Source organism: Pinus tabuliformis, chromosome Q (genome assembly GCF_031772625.1).
Source record: "Pinus tabuliformis cultivar Carrire ecotype Pingquan chromosome Q, CPIR1, whole genome shotgun sequence".
Taxonomy (NCBI): domain Eukaryota; kingdom Viridiplantae; phylum Streptophyta; class Pinopsida; order Pinales; family Pinaceae; genus Pinus; species Pinus tabuliformis.
This window is the reverse complement of record NC_142296.1, coordinates 792,260,917-792,288,362: the sequence shown is the minus strand read 5'-3', so window position 1 is coordinate 792,288,362 and position 27,446 is coordinate 792,260,917. Positions and strand designations below refer to the sequence as shown.

At 39.1% G+C, this 27,446-nt stretch overlaps 1 pseudogene across 2 annotated transcripts; it reads left to right on the top strand.

Annotated features, from left to right (window-relative positions):
- Positions 1 to 21,983: 21,983 nt before the first annotated feature.
- On the top strand, positions 21,984 to 26,089 carry LOC149221866 (pentatricopeptide repeat-containing protein At3g12770 pseudogene; annotated as a pseudogene). Of its 2 annotated transcripts, none has more exons than XR_016249395.1 (2): positions 21,984 to 25,210; positions 25,473 to 26,089. The product of XR_016249395.1 is annotated as a pentatricopeptide repeat-containing protein At3g12770 pseudogene, transcript variant X1 (transcript). The 2 variants fall into 2 exon arrangements; XR_016249396.1 differs by having other exon boundaries at positions 25,456 to 26,089.
- Positions 26,090 to 27,446: the final 1,357 nt, after the last annotated feature.

The window sequence follows — 27,446 nt, the reverse complement described above, 5'->3', positions numbered from 1 at the left end:
CTATATATCTCTGGGTACGCAGTTTCTCTTAGCTTTACCTGCGTGTACGCACCCCAAGTTCACAATACCTACGTACTTGTACGCTCTGTTAGTAAAGGGGAGGGTGCGTACTCCTGTAAAGGTCAAAAGGCGCAAGTTTCACTCTAAAAAAGTTACTTGTGGTCATTTATAGAGCATTCTAGAAGCTTGTTTGACGTGTATGGAGCGCCTCCAGATGGTTCATGTATCCCTATCAAAGAGGAACTTATCCCATCAAGAGGGGAGCTATCCCATCCAAATAGGGGCTTATCCCATTGATGGTGGACCTAAATAACTTCCTCTAGAGCACTATAAATACAGGCATTGGGCCAGAGGGAGGGGAGGTTGAAAGCTGAACATTCCTAAGGGTAGATGCTGCTGGAATTAGGACTCCCTTGTAAAGCTTGAGAGGAGAGATTCCCATCCTTTCCTAGCCTTATTTGGAAGTGGGTGAGCTGATCAAAGTAAAGGAAAACTCTTGCTGGACCCTAGGAGGGACCTGCACAACACCAAGGCTCAGGTTGTAATGGTTTCTTTTGTTTCCACTTAATACAAATGAACTCATTTTTCTCAACAGATTGTTATTCATGATTTGTTTCATATACTCCTTGGTCTGTATGATGGATATGTGTTATTCTATAAGTTTATCAGTGCTATTTAATCTTTTGGCTTGTTAGTGAATGCAGGTTTCGAAGAGAAGGAGGAGCTCATCCGGATCGGCGAGGCTGGACTACTACAAAGCGTTGGACTAAAGGTATGTTAAAATCACCTGATTAATTGTATTCTAAATGCATGTTTAGAGAAAGGTAGTGTTTATTTGTCTTGTTTGTCACTAGAAAGCCTTTGCTTCTAGGGAGGTCAGTTTTGTCCGCATTATCGACTCTTTCCGCATGACAGGCATTACTCAATCCATTGATTGTGCAAATCTCATGCACAACTATAGTCACAATTGATAGCAATCTCAACCTCTAACACCTGTCTCCACTGAACTGTCCATGCACTGAGTTAACTGATGTATTCTTTAGTTGCTTTATGAGTTAATAATTAGTGGATTAATTTAACAATTAATTCACATCACTCATCACTAGTGTATTCTGCAATTAGACTAAATACAACTAGTTTAACCAAGTCAAACTGAACACAACTCCATCAACTCCTCAATCAACTCCACCAAACTCAACCACTTGAGTTCTAATTGAAGTCCATCATGCAATAGCTCAACTGACCCATAAGAAAAGCATATTTCCTTCTGGCAGTTGCATGTGCCACATCCGTAGCTCGAACTGAAGTGCTCCAAGAGGATAAGATAATGCTTATAGTCCAAATATTATTAAGAGCTAATAATATTCGACTGTTCTATTTTTAGCCCGGCAGTCTAAAAATAGACTCCGCCCATATGTCTAAAAATAGAAGTCCATCTATTTTTACCAACATGACCAATCATCCACAAATAGCATCCTGCAACTCATAGACCATGATCCATATGTCTAAAAACAGACAGTCTAAAAATAGACTTTGCGCCAAAAATAGCCTGCGGGCCCACTTAGTGAAGGCGACTCCTTTCCACTAAGCTCCATCATCTTGTTGCATTTTCAACACTCCATCTCAACAAGATATGGATTATCTGCAACCCCTTATCCTACAACTCTGGAATGTTCTGCATGCAACACATTTGCCCGGTCCACTTGCTCCAACAACACTTGGAACAGAAGCACTCCACATGCTCTGATGCTGATGCTCTACCTGCTGCTGACAAGTGCTCCCTCTCTGACATCTGCAATACTGCAACATCTCCATGCATATTGCACCATTGCACACTTCTCCATGCCACCTAGCACTGTGCAAAACACTTGTGCCTCTCGCATTGTTGCAGCCTGCTAGCTATGCGCTGTCCTGGGATTCCCTACACTGTCGCTCTCTTTGCCGCTCCATCCGCATCTGTCTCTACCTAATCAGTCAATTCCTGCTACTCCACATCGGGGCTCCCATAGCAAGGTCTCATCCAAGAGGTTGGGTACCTCAAGGATCCTGCCCCTCCTCCTTGGGATGATCAATCCACATCACCCCACCTCCTACCTAGAGGTATGGCTGCATGCGATCCCTCTGCCCCCTTGGCTCGAAGTTTCCCCCTACTGGAGGTCTCTGCATGAGTAGATGTCTCTACTCAATCTCCTCTCAGCTTCCCTTGTTGTGGCTACTCCACAACCTCCTGAAGCTGCTGCACCAATCGTGGCTCCTCCACAATCGTCTGAGACTTCTTTTGGCTCTGCATGTTGAGAGGTAATATACACTCCCTCTCAACCACCATGTCTCCATCAGTTACCTCGCTGCTCAAGGCTTTTCATGCATCTTGAAGCTCAAGAGCATACAGGTTCTTGACCCGTGAACCAATCTGCTTCACCTGTCTAGTGATGATGTGTCTAAGGAAAACCTTTCCCTTGCTGAAGACTACATCATAGCCTCTGTCTTCCAGCATCGCGATCGACACCAAGTTTCTCTCCAGTCCTGGTACATACTTGACATCAGTCAAGGTAAGGCGAGCTCCATGCTCCCTCTGAAAAAAAACCGTGCCTACACCTGAGACACTATACTTCTCATCATTACCCATCACTATGAGTATCTGGAGATCTTTCTCCTCCAAAGTACTGAATAAACTCTTGTCACCGGTCATGTGGAAAGAAGCTCCACTATCAAGAAACCAACCACCTCCCACCATGGATGAAACCATGCATGCGAAGAGTGTGAAATCCAACTCAAACTGTGAAGCAAGTGCCTCACCTTCAGATCCTTCCCTGGATCCCTTCTTGGATTTCTGCTTTGGGCAATAGTAGCATAATGGCCCAACTCATGACAATGAAAGCTTCTCACTTTCGATTTGTCAACCTTCTTCCCATCATTGGAAGAACTGGATTCAGAAAGAGAACCCTTCTCCTTCCCCTTCTTTGCTTTGGCAGCTAAAGCGCAATTTTCTTCATTAGATGCCTTTGATGAAGATCCGTCCCTGGTATTCCGCCTGATCTCCTCTTGCACAAGATCCGACCAAAGTCTCTCCCATCCTGGCAATTTCTCCCGACCATTGACAGAGTCCTGATAGGAATGCCAACTCTTCGGAAGACCAAGAAGAGCTAAGCTCACCAAGTCCTCATCATCGACAGTCACCCCCACACTTCCCAGCTCATCCTGGCATTGGGTGAACTTCGTGAGATACTTGGGCATACTGTCTCCATTCTCACACTTAATGTTTCTGAGTTTATCCTTGAGCGCCAAATTCCTCTAGTCGCTCTTGCTTTGGAACAAATCTATCAACGCTTTCCACATCAAGTATGGAGAAGCCTTTCCATGCAGGTTGGATACAATGTGATCCTTCACGCCCTCCAACAGAATCCTTCGACACTTTGTTGTCTTCTTTTTCCAAACCTCAACGTGAGCAACATCAGTAGGCTTTGGGTCCTCAGCCTCTATGAACTCCTTCAACCCATTGTCATCTAACACTGCCTCCATCCTGTCTTTCCATGCAATATAATTCGAGCTACCTTCAATAGCATACTCTAACCGCAATCCGTTGAAAGACATTTCAACTTTGACACCAAGAAAACACTGCTGCAAATTCGAATTCCACCAGCTCAAAACTCAACTGCTTCTGATCTAAAATTCGTGAGAACAAAGTATTTCTAGTACAGAGATTGACTATATGGGCTTTTACCAGATATCTCACCTTCCAAAAGAAGGATGAATCCAGAGGCTACCTGGCCCGATTACAGACTCTGCCTGAAAAAATAAAATGTAATCACTTTTTGAATAATAGATATGATGATCAACTCTGCTCCGATACCATGTAGAAATTTTGAATAATATGACACTTATTCACAGAGATTATCCCGATTATACACTATTGCAGAATGCATGCATAATACATAACCTCCTCTATGTTGATCATCAATTTTGCGGAATTAAAAACAATGAAACATCAATCGCATGTGCACATTAACACAATATGTAACCTGGAAAAATCATACAGCTAAAAACCCCACACTATCTGTATATTATAATTATTGAGAACATGTAACAATACATAGTACAATACTCCTCACAAGTACTCAGTACTATCTCCACCTGTTACACACAAACTAGCTCAGATCTGAATCAATCACAAGTTCAAATCTCCTCCGCTGCTTGCCTGCCTCCACTGCGCAATCCTGCATGAGAATAGATGAGAATGGCTGAAGCAAACTCGTATTTCCTTGGCTGAACCACGCAATCCTCATTGGCATTACTCAATCCATTGATTGTGCAAATCTCATGCACAACTATAGTCACAACTGATAGCAATCTCAACCTCTAACACCTGCCTCCACTGAACTGTCCATGCATTGAGTTAACTGATGTATTCTTTAGTTGCTTTATGAGTTAATAATTAGTGAATTAATTTAACAATTAATTCACATCACTCATCACTAGTGTATTCTGCAGTTAGAGTAAATACAACTAGTTTAACCAAGTCAAACTAAACACAACTCCATCAACTCCTCAATCGACTCCACCAAACTCAACCACTTGAGTTCTAACTAAAGTCCATCATGCAATAGCTCGACTGACCCATAAGAAAAGATATTTCCTTCTGGTAGTCGCATTTTCCACATCCGTAGCTCGAACTGAAGTGCTCCAAGAGGATAAGATAATGTTTATATTCCAAATATTATTAAGAGCTAATAATATTCGACTGTTCTATTCTTAGCCTAGCAGTCTAAAAATAGACTCCGCCCATATGTATAAAAATAGAAGTCCATCTGTTTTTACCAACATGACCAATCATCCACAAATAGCATCCTGCAACTCATAGACCATGATCCATATGCCTAAAAATAGACATAGTCTAAAAATAGACTTTGAGCCAAAAATAGCCTGTGGGCCCACTTATTGAAGGTGACTCCTTTCCACTAAGCTCCATCATCTTGTTGCATTTTCAAAATATCATCCACATACAAGACCAAATAAATAACATGGTCACCAATTAATTTAAAATACATGCAATGATCTTCTTTGCTTCTAGTGAAGCCAAGTCCCTGTATATATATATATATATATATATATATATATATCAAATTTCTGGTGCCACATCCTTGGTGATTGTTTTAACCCACACAAAGACTTTTTTAACATGCATACAGGTTATTTCTTACCCTTCACCACAAAGCCTTCAGGTTGCTTCATGTAGGTCTCTTCTTCCAAATCCCCATGAATAAATGTTGTCTTCATATCCATCCGTTCTACCTCAAAATCAAAAGCAACAACAATAGATAAAAGTAATCTAATAGAAGCTACCTTGGCAACAGGAGAAAAATATCACCAAAATCAGTTCCCGACACCTGGAAATAACCTTTTTCTACCAACCGAGATTTGTATTTCTCCACCTTTCCTTCTCCATTCATCTTCTTCTTAAACACCCATTTGGTGCCAATGGGTTTCCTTCTAGCCGACAACTCTACCAGATCCTAGGCCTCATTTTTGTGCAAAGATGTCATTTCATCAACCATGGCCTCTTTCTATAGTTTTCCATCTGCTGAATCTATTGCTTCCCTAATAGTTCTAGGATCATCATCAATAATAGATAAAACAAAATTTAAACAGAAAGAAGTTGGACTATACCTTTCTGGTTGCTTCTTTCTCGAACTGATCTTCTCACAACTTGAGTTTGTGGCTCTTCATCTTCTGATTCCTCTTTTGTTGTAGAGTCTGATTCCTCCTCCTTTAGCTCAAACTCTATCATCTCAGGTTCCTTTGGTAGGACTTCATGTTTAATAACAACTTTCACCTCTCTAAATACCACATCACGGATGTACACAACCTTCCTTTTTTCTGGATTCCAAAGCTTATAACCTTTAAGCCATCCTTATACCCAATAAAGATGCACATTTCAAATTTACTATCCAACTTGGTTCTTTTCTCCTTTGGAACATGTACATATGCATGAAATCCAAATACCCTCAGATAAGAAAGAGATGGTTTTAACCAGTACATACCTGTTGTGGATTCTTATCTTCCAATTCTGATGAAGGTGATCTATTGACCAGGTAACATGCAATCTCCACCTCCTCTGCCCAAAATTCATGTCCTAAACTGACACCAATGAGCTTTATTCTTGCCTTTTTGTTCCAAATTTGATCATTATATTCTTTTTCATCCATCTCGATGCATTTGGAGTGGAAAAAGTGGATGAATCAACTCACAGGACTGTTTTTACTGGCGGGACCCAGTTTCACGAAATGGGGTTTGAAACCTTTTGTGAGCATTTTGAGGTATCAAACGACCTTTTTTGGGCTAAATTTTTTTGTCCCAAGTGCCACACCTTTTTTTTTATTCTACACACAAAGAGATTTCCAATGACGCAAGAATCGGGTCAATCAGAGTCTGTATGCAAAAGTTATGCCACTCAGAAGTTGGCCTTCCTGTTTTCACACCTATAGTTTGGGAGGATGCCGCATCAGCCCCCATTATTCATGGAAAAGGGCCTAGCCACATGTTTTTTATGTAAAAGACTCTAGAAGAGTCTAGTTTGTAACTCTGGTTAAGATTTCATGTAGTCAAACTTAACCACTAGTAGGCTATCAGGCTGTGTTATAACTGGACCACTAGGAGGAAGAGGCATTCCATTCTTTCGAGAGAATTTTGTTCCATAGGTTAGCAAAGATAACAAGGAGAGATAGGAGGTACAACACATAGAGAGGATCTGTGCACTGTATCAGCCCACGAGCCACATACATTACTTCTTTATATCTGCAACCATATTTCCAGACAGAGAAAGAGAGTGAAGCGACCTCACCTTCCAGTTGGGTTTTTCTCCCAAAAGGGTTTCCCAGAGAGCATATCTTGTGTATTATGCGTGTGTGAATTTATTTTGTTGTTCTCTTATTTTCTGCTTGATTTATGTTTACATGCATGCACTAATTACAGTTAATTTTACAGATCTAGAAATTAAATAAAATTGTAATAGTGTAAAATACATATTTTTAATATAATATTATCAGATATGTTGTGACGAACTATCCAGTGGAATATCCATGGCAGCTTACAGATCATTTCGTATCAGAGCATGTTTCTTTGGGTATTTTGTGGATATTGTAGAGATCTAGATTGGCATGGCTGAAAATCGTAAAACCCTAATCATGGATGACAAATCTGTAAACAAACCTCGTGATCTTGCAGAGGTGAGGTTTTCATGGCTCGAAGAACAAGTCGCAGACATAAACCACAATGTAAACCTCCTCATGATGCCCCTAAGAAATAAGTTGGGGATATTTGGAGAAGAAGGGGGTTTGAATGCAGAGGACAAATCATAAGTGGGATTGGGAGATCGAGAAGACACAAATAACCAGCTGAAGAAAGAACCCAGAAAAGATAAACCCAGTTGAAGTGCCATGAACCAATCCATGTTTAAATTGTAAGAAAAAGTTAATATCAATCTATACCATGGTGAGATCGACAATCTGAAGCTAAACCACTAGTTGCAACAACTGGAAGTTTATTTCAGTGTCCATCAGATTGAGGAATGACAGAAGATCTCATTCGCACAGCTAAAATTGGAGGGCCATGCGCTGAATTGGTGGGAGAGCCACATAGAAACCCTAAGGTTGGAGGGAGAACGTCGAGTGACTAAGTGGGAGGATTTCAAAACCCTCATTAAGTCACATTTTTATCCCATTGGGTATGTGGAAGACCAGTGGATCTGGTGGCATTATTTCAGGCAAAAGTCGGGCCAAAGCGTGCAGGAGTATGCCACAGAATTCAGAAAGATGGCTATAATGTTGGGTATCTGTCCAAAGAACCCAAATGTACTCCTCAAGTATTTGGGGGGTATGCACCACAATTTATGTGAGAAAGTGATGTTGTTCAAGCCCAAAATGGTGGACGAGGCTTGTGTACAAGCACAATACTTGGAGCACATAGGCTTGAAAAGAGCACAATCAAGTGGATCGAAGCAAAAGGAGCGACAAGATGCTTCTAAGGATGGGAAGAAGAAGCAAAAAGGGGAAAAAGATAAAAAGATGACAGCCATAGCACACCAATGCAAATATCTTGTCACCACTGCAACATTGATGGCCATATAAAGGAGAAGTGTTGAAAATTGCATCTAGAGCTAAACTTGAAGAACAAGAAGAAAGATAATAAGAAGAAGAATCTCATGGTCACTAATTCGAGCAACCAAGTTGAAAGCAACTCAGATGTGGATGAGAAGATAGTCTGTACGTCAGTGAAGAAGGAGGTGAACCTGAGTAACCTTCAACAACAGGAAGATAAAGAAATGACCAAACTTTTCCATTTAAAGATACGGGTCAAGAAGATGAAGATTGATGCTCTATTTGGCTCAGGATCACATGTAAATCTAGTCAAGAAGTTGGGGTTGAAATTTTGTGATCATCCAAACCCATATCCACTGGGATGGGTACATAAGGATACAAAGCTAAAGGTAACAAAACAATGTAAAATAAGATTTGCTATTAGTGTTTATTTTATTGATGAAGTAGATATGGATTTGGTTCCCCTTGATGCATGTGTAGTCATGTTTGGGAGTCCATACATGTACATGCGTGATGTAATATTCATGAGGAGAGCTAACCAATACCGACTCATCAAGGATGAAAAATCGTTCATCATCAACGTGCACAAAGGAAAGTCAAAAATTTCACTAGTAAGTTCCAACCAAGCCAAGGAATTGATTAGCTCTGGCAAGAAGTATGTTTTATTGTTTTTAAGAGAAACACAGTCTGTAGAGGAGTCAATAAGAGGCAAGGCATCCCTAGAGGGGTGTACTAAGAAACAAAAACAACAATTGGAGGAGTTGTTATAGGCATACAAGGATGTGTTTCCAGAGCCTAAAGGGATACCCCCTAAGAGAGAAGTGGAGCACAGGATATGACTATTTCCAGACTCCCCATTGCCAAATATTAGACTGTACATGAAGTCTGTTATTGAAGCAAGTGAGGTGAAGAAAGATTTGCAGCAGCTACTGGAACAGGGTGTCATTCGACCGAGTACATCACCATGTGGGTCACCCATAATCATTGCACCAAAGAAGGATGGGACTTGGTGGATGTGTATAGATTACATGGTGTTGAATAAAATCACGCTCAAGAACAAATACCCCTGCCCAGGATAGATGATCTGCTAGATCAGTTGTAGCAAGAAAAGTATTTCACCAAGTTGGACTTGAATTCTAGACATCACCAGGTTTGAGTCAAAGAAGAAGATACATGGAAGACCGCCTTCAAAACCAGTCAAGGTTTGTATGAGTGGTTACTTATTCCATTTGGCCCATGTAATGACCGGCTACATTTATGAGATTAATGAATGATGTACTGCACCCTTTTATAGATTCATTTGTTATTGTCTATTTGGATGATATACTGGTATATAGTGCTACCTGGGAGGAACATATTTCACATTTGACGCAGGTGTTGGAAACATTGAAGAAGCACCAACTGCTAGCAAATCTCAAGAAGTGTGAGTTTGCACAACAATCCTTAGTGTATTTGGGATATGTGATTGGTGGAGGAGAATTGAAGATATATCCTTCCAAGATGGAGGCCATCATGAAATGGCCAGTGCCTACTCATGTTACTGAGGTTAGGATTTTCATTGGAGCAACACAATACCTAAGGAAAGTCATAGCCTCATTTTCAGTGGTAGCAGCACTACTCCACACCATAACAACAAGTGGCAAGAGTTTCTAGTGGGGAAAAGGGCAGCAAAAGGCTTTTGATGAGTTAAAGAAGAAGATCAGTGAAGCATTAGTTCTGGCATTACTAAACTTGCAATGACCCTTTGAAGTGGAGACAAATGTGAGTGGGTATGCTATGGGAGTTGTCTTGATGTAAGGAGGACAACCTATTTTCTACCATTCTGAAGTATTTCATGTGGCAGTTATTAACTACCCTACCTATGATAAGGAGATTTATCCCATGGTGCAAGCTATGAAGAAGTGGAAGAACTATTTGATGGGAAAGGAGACAATAATCCACACAAATCACCAGCCATTACAATACTTGCAGGACCAGAATAAGCTACAACAAACAAGGCATTACAAGTGGATGGGGTTTTAACAACAATTTCATTTGGTGATCAAGTATAAGAAGGGCAACACAAACAAATTGGCTGATATGCTTTCAAGGCCACCCACATCAAATATTATAACTTTGGGGACTCTTATGCACATGGAGCCATTCACCCATGATGCATACAGAGAGGAATATTTAGAAGATGAGGACTTCAAGGAGGTGTATCAGTAGTTGTAGAGTTAGAGTCATGTGCACGATGGTGACAACACCATTGACTACCATCTCTAGGATTGGTTACTCTATAGGCTGGATAACCTATGTGTTGCTAAAGGTGAGAATTTGCAACTGATTAGAGAGGCTCACGCCTCCAAGGTTGCAGGGCACTTTGGTGTAGGGAAGACCATGGTTAACTTGTAGAGATATGTGTATTTGCTTAAGATGCAAGAACAAGTAGCTGGGTTCATAAGAGGATGCATGCTTTGCTGTACCAACAAGCCTAGCAACATGAAACATGGTCTGTATCATCCGTTACCTATACCTACTCATCCTTGAGAAAACATTTTGATGGAATTTGTAGGAGATTTACCGACAACCAGGAAGGGACATGACTACCTGTTCTTGATAGTTGATTGGTTCAGCAAGATGTGTGTTTTGATGCCATGTAAAAAGACCATCAGTGGACAAGAAGAAATAAAATTGTTCTTTGGACAGGTCTCATTACACTTTAGGATACCAAGGAGCATCATTTCAGATAGGGATACAATATTTCTTAGTGCATTCTAGACTACATTGTGGGAGAAGATGGAAACGAAGTTGAAGAGATCCACAACATTCCATCCATAGACAGATGGGCATACATAAGTAGTCAACAAGACTTTGGTGCAACTTCTGAGGGGTTACAACCAGAAGCATCCGAAGACCTGGGATGAAAATATGGTATATATACAACATTCTTATAACAAAGCAGTCCACACTTCTACAGGAAAGTCCCCATTCGAAACTTCTTTTTGGATATTTTCCACCTTCACCTTTGGATATTTTATATGGGCAGCAAGGAGGAGTGAAGGAAGACATTACAAGAGATGCTTTGAGGGTTGAAAAATTTATAGAGAAGGTCACATAGATCCATCTACATGTACAGGAAACACTGCAGAAGTCACAGGTGAAGTATAAGGCCAATCATGATCAACACAGAACAGAGAAATCATTCAAGGTGGGAGACAGAGTATGGCTATAGTTGAACAAGGAGAGCCCGTAGGGGCCTGGTATGAAAATCAAGGCTCTATGGTATGGTCCCTTTGAGATACTGGAAAAGGTGGGTGATAATTCCTATCGACTTAGTTTACCACCATATATGCGCATTTACTCAATTGTAAATGTAGAGAATTTGAAACTCTATGAGCCTTCCATGCTAGATTAGGAAGAGGAACATGTCCTACCTTCTGTGGAGGATTTGGCACCAGACGCTCAGGTAGAGTTGAAAGAAGATACAATTTTGTAGAAGAGGTCCAGAACTACAAGACAAGGGCAACAAGACCTTTGGTAGATTGGGTTGAAGGGACAACTTCCAGGCAAAGCTAAATGGTACACCAAAGAGAAGGTGGAGGAAAAATTTCCTCACCTCATTCAGTAAAATCTTTTGGGGACCAAAAGCCTCCAAAAATGGGGAGGTGTGATCTGAATTGGATCATTATATTTTTTTTCATCCATATCAATGCATTTGGAGTGGAAAAGGTGGAGGAATAAGCTCATGGGACCGTTTTTACCAGTGGGACCCAGTTTGGCGAAATGGGGTCTAAAACCTTTCAACAACGTTTTGAGGCATCAAACGAATTTTTTTGGGGTACAAATTTGTCGCTCAAGTTTTGCACATTTTCATGCTATTTACACATAGAGATATTTCCAACGGTGCAAGAATCACATCAATCGAAGTCCGTATGCAAAAGTTATGCCACTCAGAAGTTGACTTTCCTGTTTTCACACTTGTAGTTTGGAAGGATGCCGCATCAGCCCCCATTATTCATGGAAAAGGGGCTAGCCACGTGTTTGTGATGTAAAAGACTCTATAAGAGTCTATTTTGTAACTTTAGTTAAGATTTGATGTAGTCAAACTTAACCATTAGTAAGCTATCGGGTTGTGTTATAATCAGGCCACTAGGAGGAAGAGGCATTCCATTCTTTCGAGATAATTTTGTTCCATAGTTGAGAAAATATAGCCAGGAGAGATAGAAGTAGAGAACATAGAGAGGATATGTGCATTGTAGTATCCCATGGGCCACATACATTACTTCTTTGTATCTGCAACCATATTTTCAGACAGAGAAAGAGAGTGAAGCAACCTCACCTTCTAGCTGGGTTTTTCTCCTGAAAGGGTTTCCCAGAGAGCATATCTTGTGTATTATGTGTGTGTGAGCTTATTTTTTCTTTCTCTACTTTTCTGCTTGATTTACTTTTACATGCAAGAACTAATTACAACTAATTTTACAGATCTAGAAATTAAATAAAACTGTAATAGTGTAGAATCTTAGTTTTTTAATATAATATTATCAGATCTGTTGTGACGAACTGTCCAATGGAATATCCATGACAATTTATGGATCACTTTTCCATCAACATCATGTTCATTCTTTCTACAACTCCATATTTATGAGGTGTGTATGGAGTAGTCTTTTTTCGTGCTATACCACACTTCTTACAGAACTCTTCAAATTCCTTCTTGCAAAACTCTCCACCATTATCTGTCCTCAACACACTTATCTTCTTCTCTGTCTGGTTTTCCTCTAGAGTCTTAAATTTTTTAAACCTGTCAAAGACTTCATATTTATTCATGAGGAAATATATCCATGTATTATTTTAGAATCCATCTATAAATGATACATAGTACACAGACTTACCCAGTGATGGAACCAACACAGGTCCAAACACATCATTGTGCACAAGCTCTAATATATGTTTCGCCCTCTTAACACTAGAGGGGAAACTCACCTAATTCTACTTCCCATATACACAATTTTCATAGAAATCAAAATCCAGAGAGCAATTAGACATACCTTCTACCATACCATTACCATGAAGTATTTGAAGGCCCTTCTCTCCAATATGTCCAAGCCTTTGATGCCATAGCATGTTATTTTCTCCAGAGACCACTAGATTTTCTGCTCCACTTTCAGGAACCAAAGAATTGTTGCACCCATCAATAACAATGCTACTCTTAAGCTTGCACAGAGTTCCAATCCAAAATCCCGGCATCAATAACAGTGCTCCTTGAACCATCTTGCAAGAATCTTTCTCGAACATTGTTATTACACCTGCATCATCCAGCTTGCTTACAGAAATCAGATTTTTGGCCAATGCAGGAATATGTGGAACACCTAGAAGTGTTCTAATCCTTCCACCTTGCAACTTCAACTTGACTTTTCTACGACCAACGATTCTAGCCTTCCTATCATCCCCTAAGAAGACATCACCAACATCATATTTATCATACTCACAGAACCACTCCCTATGGGGAGTGAAGTGAAAGGATGCACCTGCGTCAATCAACCATGCCTCATGATCTACATATGTACTTGAAGAAGAAGCCAAGTATACATCCCCACCTTCATCTAAGGTGGTTTTTGCCTCTGCACAGGGAGCATCATCAGATACCTTCTCTTTCTCAGGATCTTTATATCTACAGTCTTTTTTGAAGTGCCATTCCTTCTCGCATTTCTAACACACCTTTACATGTTTTCCTCAAGATTTAGATCTCCCTCTAGATTTAGATCTCCCACTCAAGGATTTATTTTTGTTTTTGTTCTAGGACCATCCTCGTACATACAAGGCACACCATTCTGGCCCTCCATATTTTTTTGTCTCATCTCTTCTGACAGTAAGGATGAGACTATTTCATCAAACTGCAAGGCAGTTGCATTGCTACCTATTGCAACAACCAAACTATCCCATGAATTTGGTAGAGAACAAAACAAACTGATGTACTTATCTTCATCTGAATTTTTTTATATCAATAGATAACAACTGGATTACCACAATATTAAAGGCGTTCATATGCTCTGTCACTGGGTCTCCATCCTTCATTCTTATACAACTTTTTCCATAGGAACAGTTTATTCACCAGAGACTTAGATTGGTACAAAGTCTCTAACTTGTCCCACAAAGCATTCGCCGAAGCTTCCCCCAATACATTCAACAATACTAAATTTAAGAAACACAAATGTATTGTGCTCTTTGCCTTTCGATCCAACTTTGCCCAGTCTTCAGCTAACATTGTCGTTGGTTTAGTACCTGGATCTACCATGGTCTACTGATCTTTATCCACCACCAGATCCTCCATCTCGAGTTTCCCCAACTCAAAAATTTGACCATTAAATTTCTCGATCTCTATCTTTCCACTGCTCACCATCTTTTTTCACCACAAGAATCAATCCCAAATATCTCCCACTGAACATGGTCTACCACAGGCCCGAGCAAAACCCCTTAGCAGCAAAGGCGTCCCCTTGAAGCCAAAGTAGTTTTGATACCAAATGTAGGTTTTAACCCCGTACATAAATTACCTACATACAAATTCTAAAAAGCAAAAAATAAACAATGGCGAGAGCATAAAACATAAAACATATATACATAGAGATTTTCCCCTGGATCCCAAAACTAGGACTACCAAATTGATTTTTCATTATATTCATTTCAATGTTACAATACATATATATACATGCTAAAGCATCCATATACTCTAATCCATAAACCTGGATTAGAACATAACCATAGTTCCCTTGACCGATCTACAAAATACCATGGGTAGAAAACCTTCATGCCTAAAACCATGTGTGAAAACTATGCACAAAATCATAGGTAGGTCCACCCACCTAATATAGGGTCCAAAAAAAAATTCCCCTGGGCACTGCCCTAGACCCCATAGAGGGGGGCTACCACCCCCCTCCAACCCCCCAACATGGTGGGTTTCCGCCCCTCTTGTGACACCCCCCCCAAGCGCAATGAAGGGGGGACTGGCCACCCCCCCGCTTCATTACTGGGGCTAGTCATAGAAAGAATATAACACACAGCTAACACTAATCATGTTATTGATTCACATATGATTCAATATGGTAAAGGTGCAGTGAACCATGCGTGGTCCTGAGGATGCAACTTGGGAGCAGGAAGATGTAATGAGGGAGGAATACCCTCATCTTTTTTACTGTTATGTTGCATATACATGTATATAGGATGCACTGAGGACAATGCCTAAATAAGGGGGGAGGAATGTAATACCTCTGCCCATTTATGATAATGTAACTATGTATACATATGATATTACGTTGGTGATCTAGTTGTATGTGACTACTAGGTTGGTGAGCCAAGGTTATTTTCGGGGCTTGCATGGCCATGCATTTATGTATACATGTTTTAGGGCAAGTGTTTCCATGTAGATATGAATTTAATGGCTGTGAGGCCGAAGAGCTTGTAAATGTATTTGTGATGTAAATATTGTACATATACATATATTAATAAAATAAAAACTATGTGGATCCCACTCCATAGTATACAGTATGGGGGGCGCAACTCCATGGACAGGGGCAATAGTTGTGTGGTGTTTTGGTGAAAAGGAACCCAGGACCCACATGTATCTAGAAGGTGCCACACTGCGAGATAAATCCGTGCATATAAAAGGTGATGTTTTTCCTATGAGGGGGGTCATTTACTCATTCAACCATTCATGGTTGGATGGTGGAGTTAGGTAGTGAGTCTTGGGCTTGGACTCTAAAATTGACGAAGGCATGGTTATTCAGATAATCATATCAAATTGGATGCATCTTGGTTTTAGTGAGCCTTGGTCGCCATGAAATTCTAGTGGAACTCGGTTCAAAGATAGTCAATGAGTCATGGGATTGGACTGTGCTACTATCTAGGGATTATTTGGTTTGGTTAGTAGGGCACTTGGACACCTACAGAGCAACAAAACTCCTAGAGTTGTAGTTTGAGGCCATTTATGGTTGGTTGTAAGGCACCCTGGATGGTGGGAACCACTAAGGGACTCAGGGTGCACCACTTAGGTGTAGGTTGGGGGAAAATGAGCTTGTGGCTGGAGACTAGGGCTATTATAGTTGGTGCCTAGGCCAATGTTTCTTATTCGTTTTTAGTGTATAAATTGTTGCCTATGGAGTTGTAGTCCTAGCTTGAGGGTGACCCATGGTTGAGATTTATGAACCACTTGTCTATGGTTGGTTGGAACATGGAGAGTCCATAGCTAGTTGGTTTTCCTTCATATAAGTGTTCACTGTGGAATTTTATTGCATTTATGTGTTTTGTTATATTTATACTCTATTTTGCTTAAAAACCATAGTCAGGGTTAGGTATTTATGTGTGTTAATTATGTTGTGCATAATTCATTAAATGAATGTAACTGACTCATTAAATGTGGTTAATGGCTAATTTAATATATGTGTGTTGGGTATTGCATGCATTGGGCATGTAGAATTGCATTGCATAAATTTGCAAATTGATGCCAAGTATATGAATGGACCATGGAAGCTATGGCGTAATTAGTTAGAGGTGAACAACTGTATTAAATGGACTCAGAGGACCAGTTGTGATTTGGTGTGGCCACAAGGGCTCCAAAGATGAGCTAGGGTTTGAAATTATACAAGGGATTGATGCTTCTACTGGAAAAAAGTTGTGGTACTTGGGTTGTGTGGTTTGTAGAGTTTCCTGGTTGAGGGCCAAGGACATTACACGTACAATTGTATTTGAAGATGAATGTTACATTGCAAGTGAGCATGTATATGACCTTGAAAGGAAACTTTCCAACTTTAGGTGGGATGGAAGAAGATGAGGATGTGGTGGCATATTGATCATTGGCCACTAGGTTTTGTCAAGTGAAGGGATTATGCAAGACCATGGGTGGTTGAGGTTTAGGGTTCGCTTTTGGGGGTTATCATTTCTAAGTGGGGGATTGATATTCTAATTACCCTTCATCCTTGCATGTGTTGAATTTTGGGTATATCTAGACAATGATGTTTATAAGGTATATAAGTCTCATAAATGGCATAAGGATAATGAATCTTAACTTGATTGTTTTCCCCATTTGTGGAATTATTGTTGGGATAATCCTTATCATGTTTATTGGTATTATTGTTTCACCCAACCCTGTGAGGGATATTTAGTTGATTACATGCTTGGCTTTGGTTCTCACTTTTATTGTTGTTATTGGTGTTGTTGTTTCCCTTCTTCCTTTTTCCTTTCTTTTGTTGTGGTTGATTAATTGAGTTGGAAGGATTTTTTTGAGAAAAAATTGATCAAGTGATCAAGTTAAGAAGAAAGAGGTTGAACTTAATTCATGTTTGGGGAAGGGGAAGACAACGGTTAGGAGGGAAAAGGATCCTTGATAGGATGGGCATGCTTATGGGGAACCTTCATCGAAGGGGAGGTAGGTATGGGTCAGGAGATGATGGACCTTCCTAAGAAGTAGCTGACCCCACATAAGAGGTGTTGGCTACTTTATAGGAAGTATGAGATTTTCCATAAGAAAGATTAGGGCTACCATATGGTGTAGTGGGTTCCCCATAAGATGTGCTAGCTCCTTTGTAATGACTGAAATAAGGACTAGCTCTAAAGGACAAGGATAGATTACCAAATTTATTTGTTGCTTGAGTGACCATATACTATTATGAGCAACATGAGATGTCCGTGACCTAGGGGGCTCATGAGAAGGATGTTGATGTGCACTTAGAATTATGTGTGTGTGTGTGTTTGAAATAATGCATTTAGGCAATCCAAAATGCACCCATATTATGTGTAAAAATAATTTCATTGCTTTCGTTATTACAAATGTTACCATGCCAATCACAACTCTTAAGTGATTGACATCAAAGACATTAAAAATCAACATTAACCACCACATAAATGCAAAATTCATGGAGGATATATCAACCTTTCAATTGAACAAAAGGGAGAATCGTGTGGGGTTATCTCTATTCATGTGGCACAAGGCTATGCCATCGCCCAAGACTTGGTTTCTCCTTCCTAACATTACCAAATATGTGTCCATTACCATGCCCCAAAATTGAAAAGGATGCATTCTTGAAAGCACAACAATTTGATCCCATTTATGCCCAATATGTATATTGGGCATAAATGGGGTGAAATTGTTGTGCTTTCAAGATTGCCTCCTTTTCAATGTTGGGCATGGTAATGGACACATATTTGGTAATGTTAGGAAGGAGCAACCAAGTATTGGGAAATGGCATAACCTTGTGCCACATGAATAGAGCTAATCCCACACGATTCTCCATTTTGTTCAATTGAAAGGTTGATCTATCCTCCATGAATAACTAGCGTTTTCTCCATAATTTTTGCATTTATGGGTGGTTAATGTTGATTTTTAATATCTTTGATGTCAATCACTTAAGAGTTGTGAATTGGCATGGTAACATTTGTGATAAGAAAAGTACTGAAATTGTTTTTACATGTAATACAGGTGCATTTTGGATTTTCCTAAATGCATTATTTCAAACAAAGATTATAAGTTTTAAGTTTAATTTAGAAAGTGTTATGGTATATATTGTACACTAAGTTGAAAAAAGTACAACCTTCCATCTACAAACTAGCGGACACATGGACGTGATCAACAATATTGTTGTTCATTTCATGAGGGGGTTTAATAGAAGGCAACCAAAGATTTGGGGTGAGATATTATCTTATTTACAACATTATTATAATCGCATAGTTCATAGTTCTAGTGGTAAGTAACTATTTCAAATATTTTTGGCATTTTTCCCTTGGACACCAATTGAAATTTCATTTGATCAAATCACTAAAGAAGTCATTGGAGCAAGATGATGATCAATAGAAATCCATAAGGTTCGCTAAAAGAATTCAAGATATGCATAAGTAAATGGAAGAGAATTTGTAAAGAGCACAATAGAGGTATAAGGAGAGGCATGATGGACATAGAGTATTTGAACTATTCCAACTGGGCGATATGGTGTGATTACACCTTAGTAAGCAATAGATACGAAGCTTAGGTAAGAAGCTAAAACCCATTAGTATTGTTCCTTTGAATTACATAGTAGGTGGGGGTTTGTGGGGGGATGCTTTAAAATTTTCATTGTAGTTGTCCTCATATATAAGAATCCACTCTATTATCAATGCATAGAATTTGAATATTTTTGAATCTTCCATGCTTCATGAGGGGGAGGGAGAATTGCCAATGTTGCTAGAAGTTGAAGACTTGGTTCCAAATGTATAAATGGAGTTCGAAAAATATGCTAAATCATGAAACTCGCATAAATAAAAAATTGTTAAAAATTGGTCTAAAGGGCCAAGTTCCTACAAAATGCAAATGGTGTTTGTTAGAGGAGGTGAAGAACAATTTTCCTCATCTTCTTTAGAGATAATAAGTTTTTTGGGACCAAATAACTCCCAGAAACGGGAGCTTTGATCCAAAATTCGATCAACTAGAGAGAAATCTAAGGACTTGAAGTCTAATTTATTGAGAAAGCTTATTGAACCAAATCAACTGACTAGTACAAAATAATTAACTTAAATGAAAATTAACAATGAAGTTGAATATCATAATGAATCAATTGAACCAACTAATGAACATATGTTAATGGAAAACCAAGTATATTTGTGTTAATATTCAATGAATGCATGGGTTAAAGGCTTATGAAATCCTTGTCAGTAGTATTAAGTAAATTAGATAGATGTAAGTGAGAAAGGAATTTTTACATGGTATTTGATGGTCGACATGTGTTGATTGGATAGTGGTGTCAATTACCAAAAGGGAAGCTAAACCATTTTCATAATTAAAGGATAGAAAATATAACCCAATTGATCTAACTGACTCTCTGATATGGACCATAAGAAAGAGGCCTACAAGTTGAGAGGGATTAGAGAGATGAATAGACATAAGATTAAACAATTTGACTATAGAAGTCAATTGAAGGATCATAACTAGCTTAGGAAGTTGTTGTATTTTTCATAGTATAATTGAAGTTCCTTGTGGAAAGGACAAACCTCAACTTTGCTACTAGGATTGTTGAACACTGTAGGACACAAATTTATAGATATGAAACCCCAAAGGTTGTAAACGCTTGCAATTCTAACTTCTCATTCATCAACATTCTCTAAGATTTCCTAAGCAATGGAGTCCTCGTGAGAATCCTCCTTAAAAATATTTGTCTAATGTGGGATGAATGTTATTAGATTGATTGTTTGTTGATGATGTTGTTTAATGCTTAATAAAATAAGAAATAATTTAAGTTATAATATTTATTAGACATTGTGGACATTTTGTTCATGATATATGTGGTGTAGATACATTGGGTGATTTTGACTCACCCACTAGAAAATGAAGCAACAACACTTAGAGTGCTTAAGGTTATCTTTGACCTCCCATTTTAACTAAGAATGTAGTAACATGGGTGGAAATTGGCCCCATCACCCTCAACCCCCTTAGAGAAGGTAGTTTAAGATGACCTAAAACATCCTTAATTCCATGCAATCAATGCCACGAGCCTATTTGAGGTCATCCCTGGAATCCCTTGAGGTTAGATGACATCACCTTTAAAGCAGGGGTGACCTTATTATTGTGAGAATACTTAAGAATAATTTGAACCCAATCATCATTATTAAAATCAAATGAGGATTTACATGCCTACAAAGCAATAATGTCTAGAGGTGATGAGGACTCAATCTTAACCATCATTATGTGATTAGGGATTTAACATCAAAAACATGAGTTTGAAATATTTATGTGCCCCATGAGTTAATTTCACACTTTACCCCTAACTTGGATGTGGACAAAACTTTTCAAGCCCGTGAATCACTAGGTTAACCCAAAGACAAACCTATGGGCGAGGGTTGAAGAACTTAGGTGTCTCATGACATATGAAGCTTAATGGTGAATGATTTGTTCTCCAAAAAATACCAAAATTGCAAGGGCCTTTGGGAATTCAGCCTGAATATGGCAACAAACTTCTAAGAAACTTGGTCAATGAATAAACTCTCCCCTTAGGAGATAGCACTACATGGGTTTACAACAAATCTAAAGGCCACAAACAAATATAGTACAGTGAGAGTCTTCTCTGAAAACAAATAAAAAATCTCATTTTTTTCGGTCACAAGGAGTTGTACATAAACAAGCATCCCAAAACTTTCTTAACTCAGACATTTGTAATAAAATCAAGTGGAATCCAATAAATGAAATATCAAAGTAGTGTGTCTCATTTGAACTAGTCATAAACAATAACATTTTCATCAAAACCAATGTTTATAAGAGATTCATTTATCATTACCACATAGACTTTGAGTAAACTTCCCCAATACATTTAGTGGAAATATGGTTGTCATTGCTTTCTCAAATAACTAAAGCTACCAAGTCCAATAAACTCAACCTCAAGTTGAGGGGTGGCCATATTAAGGTTCCCTTAGACCTTTTGGCAAGAAGGAAAGGCCCCCTAAGGCCATTTCACAAGAAGGCTATTAGTGAAGGAGTAATGGCAATTATAATAGGTTGTTAATGACTTGATACACACTACTGCATGGCTTAATGCTATTAGCATCCATAAACTTTAGCTCCATAAGGTTATTCCTCAATTTTTTTTAAATCATAACCTTCTTCAACCTTGATTAAATAATATATGGGCCAAACATTCTACTTTTTAGACTTTTTTTAATAACCATCTTTAAATAATATATGGGCCAAACATTCTACTTTTTAGACTTTTTTTAATAACCATCTTTGAAATTCCATTTTTCCATTACTTAAATTACAATTTTAAATACCTAAATTAATCCAATACCTTAAAAAACACTTGTTATTGAAATTTCAAATTCCACCCATTCTAAAATTTTAGAATGGATTCTATACGAGAGAAAAAAGTATCAATGAATGTTTAGACTGCTGCATAATATATTTAAACCACATTGAGAAGATTACCGAAAACAATTATTAAGTAGAAACCATATATAATGGCACCATGAAAATAAACAGCAAGCTCGCCATCAATCTGATGACAATTATGCAAAAGTACGATTCTACCCAACATTGGGAACGGCTCTGGGCTTCCACCCAATATTACAGGCTTGCTCCACTTAGTTTGTAGGCTTGCGCTTAGTTTGCAATGGCTTTTCGATCTCATATTAAGAGTGGTTATTTCGATGGTAAACGTGGAAATACTTCAAGATGTTCCATGTTTTGCCTGTAAGAGCTATGCAACGTCACGACATGGAATTACAGGGTTTTAGAATGAAGATTCTTTGACTTAGTTCAACTTTTTAAAACATTGTAGTCAAAATTATATTCTATATTTTGAAATGATTCACAGACAAGTTTTAGCAGATGAAATCAGTAACGCGACATAAGGCTTCGAGGTTTCCGAATGGAGTAGTTGTTACTCTTAAATCCATACAAGTAGGAGAAGAGTGTGCATTGATCCAGTCATCAGCAGCAGTTGGCATATCTGTCCAACCCAAACCCGAGACATATGCTTCTCTTCTGCAAAATTGCAGTAACCTGAAATCAGTGAAGCAGCTCCATGCCCAAATCTTCATTACTGGACTTCATCAACACAATTTCCATTTCTTGGAAACCAAACTTGTGGATATGTATGCCAAGCACAGTGTCTCAATGGACAATGCACACCAACTGTTTGACAGAATAACAAACAAACGAGATGTTGTGTTGTGGAATGCAATGATTAAAGGATATGCCACCCACGGTTTCTATGAAGAATCACTTAATCTCTATTACCAAATGCGAAAAGCACTTGTAGAACCGAACAAGTATACCTTCCCTTTTGTACTCAAGGCCTGTGCTTCTCTATCAGCTATACAAAAGGGGAGGGAAATTTACGATGACATAGTGAAAAGTCGGTACGAGTTGGATGTTTGTGTGGGAAATTCTCTGATCTCCATGTACGCAAAGTGTGGGCAGATAAAGGATGCATGCCAAGTGTTTGAGAAAATGTCTGAAAGAAACGTGATTTCATGGAATGCAATGATTGCCGCATATGTTGGCAATGGACGTGCTAAAGAGGCCATGGAGGTATTTCACCAAATGAAAATGCAAAACGTGAAACCCAACAGGAATACCTTCCTCAGTGTTCTTCCAGCCTGTGCTGATTTAGTGGAGAGTACGCAACAAGCGAAAGAGATCCAACAGGACATAATTGAGAGCGGATTTGAGTTGGATTTAGTGGTTGGAACTGCATTAGTGGACATGTATGCGAAATGCAATAGTATGGAGATTGCGCGCAGACTGTTTGACAAAATGCCTAAAAGAGATTTGGTTTTGTGGAGTGCCATGATTGCCGGTTATGCCCAGAGTGGAGATTATGCCCATGAGGCTTTGACGTTCTTCAATGAGATGCTGTGGGAAGGATTTATGCCAGACTTGATCACCATGTCAAGTGTGCTCAGGGCATGTGCTCATTTAGCAGCTCTGCAACAAGGTAAAGTAATCCATGGCCGGATTATTAGAAATGAACTGAAGGTAGATTCTTTTGTGACTACTGCTCTCATAGATATGTATGCTAAATGTGGAAGTCTGGAAATTGCCCGCCGAGTGTTTGACAATATGTCTGAAAGAAATGTGGTCTCATGGAGTGCAATGATTGACGGGTATGGTATACACGGCCGTGGCAAGGATGTTGTTATGCTTTTTTATGAGATGCAGCAGGCTGGTGTAAAGCCAGACCATATAACTTTTGTGACTCTATTGTCTGCGTGCAGTCATTGTGGCCTTGTAAACGAGGGTCGGCAATATTTTAATAGCATGGTTCAAGATTATTGCATTACGCCCAGAACAGAGCACTATACCTGCATGGTTGATCTTCTTGGTCGTGCCGGACATCTAGATGAAGCACAAGATTTCATTGAAAAGATGCCATTGGAACCTTCTATTGATGTATGGGGAGCTTTGCTTGGTGGCTGTAGAATCCATGGCAATATTGAGCTGGGAGAACGTGTAGCAGAACGCCTTTTTTATTTAGACCCTATGAACTCTGGACGTTTTGTGCTATTGTCAAACATGTATGCTGCAGCGGGCCGATGGGATGGTGTAGTAAAAGTGAGAGCAATGATCAAGGATAGACACCTGAAAAAGACACCGGGATGCAGCTTTATTGAGTTAAATAACAGGGTTCACACGTTTGTTGTAGGAGACAAATCACATCCTCAATCAAAGGAAATTTATGCAACATGGGAGACTTTGGCTAAGCAGATGGAGGCTGCAGGGTATGTTCCTGACACAAAATTTGCACTGCATGATGTCGAGGAGGAGATGAAGGAGCATATGCTCTCTAGTCATAGTGAGAAACTGGCCATTGTTTTTGGGCTTATTAACACAAGCCCTGGAACTCCTGTCAGGATCATAAAAAACCTTCGTGTATGTGGTGACTGTCACAACGCCACTAAATTCATCTCCAAGATAGTAAAGCGAGAGATAATTATGAGAGATGCAAATCGTTTTCATCATTTCAGAGATGGATTTTGTTCTTGTGGGGATTACTGGTGATGCTGAACAAAACGAACAATATGGCTACAGATTCTCAATGCTTTAGCATTGAGAGCACAATCTGGGCGCAGGTGTTCATTTTACCTTTTTATGGTAACATATTCTCCCCTTATAGCAGAGGGTTCTGGAATCCAGGGCATAAAAATTGGTAATGCAAGCGGTGATATATATTGGCCTAAATTAAGTCAATCATATTTTGAAAAGCTATTATAGGCCAGAAATTGTGAACTGTATCTTATAACATCACAGGACACCTAATGGGATTGTGTTTGATCATCTGCGACATGAAGTGCGGCTCACGAAGATTAGGCATTGCAAATTCTGTGGCTGCATTCCACTAATTTGAAATGATTGAAACCTGGATACATGTTTTATCAGCATCAATTCTGGAAAAAAGTGTGATAAAGAATGACTTCATGCTGTACGATCCTGGTTCATGGTCAATTTGAATTCAGAGGAAGGTTTAAGCCACAGAATGTATGCGAATTTTCTCTCAGCTGATTGCCACCAAGTTACTCTGTCTTTTTGAAACTTCAATTTGATGGTAGGAAGAAGAATGGAATTGAACAGCGCCCTGAACAGTGCTAACTCTAGTGTGAACACCCTGGTATACTATAAGAAGAAATGGGTAATCTCAATCTATGACCTGCATTTCACTCTCTAAATTTTCCCATTTTGTGTGATCTACTTGGTGTTGATTGTTTGTGACTTCTGTTTCTGCTTGCATCAGCATTGAGATCTGTAGATCCCATTTTCAGTATTTTGCAGCTAAGATCATATTTGCAATTGAGAAGGACAGATCTGACTAATATTTGCAGTGTTCCTTGAAGGTTTTTGCTTCTAAGATTAGCCTTTTTTTAACCTTAACTCCAGCTGCTGTTCTTGATCAGAGGAGAATGAGAGGAAGGGAACCCACCGATCCCTTCTTTGGAGGTGTTTTGTTGGGCAGAGGTACTAATGCTGGGTGGATCAATATACAGTGAAATGAGAGGAGAGGATTTTCCCATGCAAACAAACAAAGTCAAGGCTTAAGCAAAGAACAAGTGCTTCCTATAGCGGTGGCAGGATGCTGGAGAAAAATAGAGGCATCATTACATGTGGAGATTCTCTCTGACAAATTTAAAGAGAATGTAAACTTCCTCAGCAAGAGAGCTATGGCGTGTTTTCTGGACCTCTGGTGCTCAGAATGTCTTTGTTGGTGGGTATTGGTGACTTGGAAATTCCTATTAATGCATGTGCAAAAGTATTATTCATTCTTCTCAATCAAAGAGGGCTGAGAATTTTTTAGGGAGGGCCATATTTCCTGACCACGCTGGAGCTTTATATGTGACACTGGGGTGTGGGTTTTGATCCCTAGCTTAAAATGTGACAATGGGGTGTGGGTTTTGATCCCTAGCTTAAAGATTTCTTTAAGGTGCGAATTTGGGTCATGATTTACTAACCCTTAGAATTCTTCAATTATTTTGTGTGGAAACTGTAACAATCCTAATGGGAAAACATTTAAATATCTTCAGAGGTAACCACAGAGAAATTTCATCCTTTATGCATGTTTCTGTACTTATTTGGTTCTATCTAAATCCTTACTGAAATCGATAATCCCGCAACATGAATGATATGAATGGAAGCAACAAGTAGATTATGAAAGCATACCCTTTAAGTTTAAATGCCAAACATGCCCTAAACATGGCCATTTACAAAGTGATTTGTTGGAAATATGGAGAGGGGGGTGAATCAGTATTTCACATTTTCTTACAATTTAGTATCACAGAGCATTAACCAATCACATCACATCAAAGACACACAAGATTTATCTTAACAATTTATTTTGATTTTAAAGGAAGCTACAACTTTTGGTTTTACTAGCCACTACTGGTAGGAGCTACAATTCCTGATTATTTACCAGCCACTACTGGAAGGAGCTACAACCCCCTATCTCCAGGCCACCACCTGAAGGTGCAACAACTCCCTAAAGAAAATGATATAGAGATAAAGATTAAATTATGTGGGTTCCTGTACTAAGAGATAATGACCCACTTACAACAATATTGAACAATCTCAACAATTATAATTTCTTATCATTGTCCTCTTACTCAACCATTGTTGCTCATCCACTGTTGTTTCATTGCATCATCAACTTTAGGTTTTCCCCTTAAATTTTGATATGTCCAATATGCATGTTGTTGTAACTCTCACTTCTAATTTGTTGTAGAGATCCTTAAAGATATATAGTCCAATAACAAAAGAAAGATTCTAACTCGTACCTTTGACCAAGCCCTAATAACTACTTGAACAATCCTTTACACGAGCCTCACTCAGCAACAAGAACATCCCTAACTCGCGCCTCAAGGTACCTCAACGTAGCGCCTCAAACATGTTGAACAAACTGCCTCAGGATATGCCTTAGAGCATGCGTAAGTTTGCCTCGAAAAGGGACTCAAAATCTACCTTAGGAATGTTGAAAAGTGTAACTAGGTTCGGTCTTCATAATGATGTGTACTTGTGATTTTATGTAATTGATGTAAAGAAGAAAATAAAATTATTATGTAATCTTATGGGCAAGGAATTTTATTTTTAGTAATGGCTCTCATTGTGAGCCCTTAGGATTGGTCATAAAGTCAAATTGAGTCAATGTCATGTATGAATGACCCTTCTTGGGCATGTTACATTTGTATATGAGTCAATGAAAGAGTCAAATAACCCTCCAAGACCAAGCTCAAGCATCTCCTTCAAGTTGGCCTTAAATGAAATAATGAATTTGCTCCAAAAGACATGTTGGCTCACCCTCAATTCAAGTTGGCCTATTATGGATGCTCCAACCACTATAAATAGGGCAACTCGGCCTCATTTCAGAGACATATTTTCGG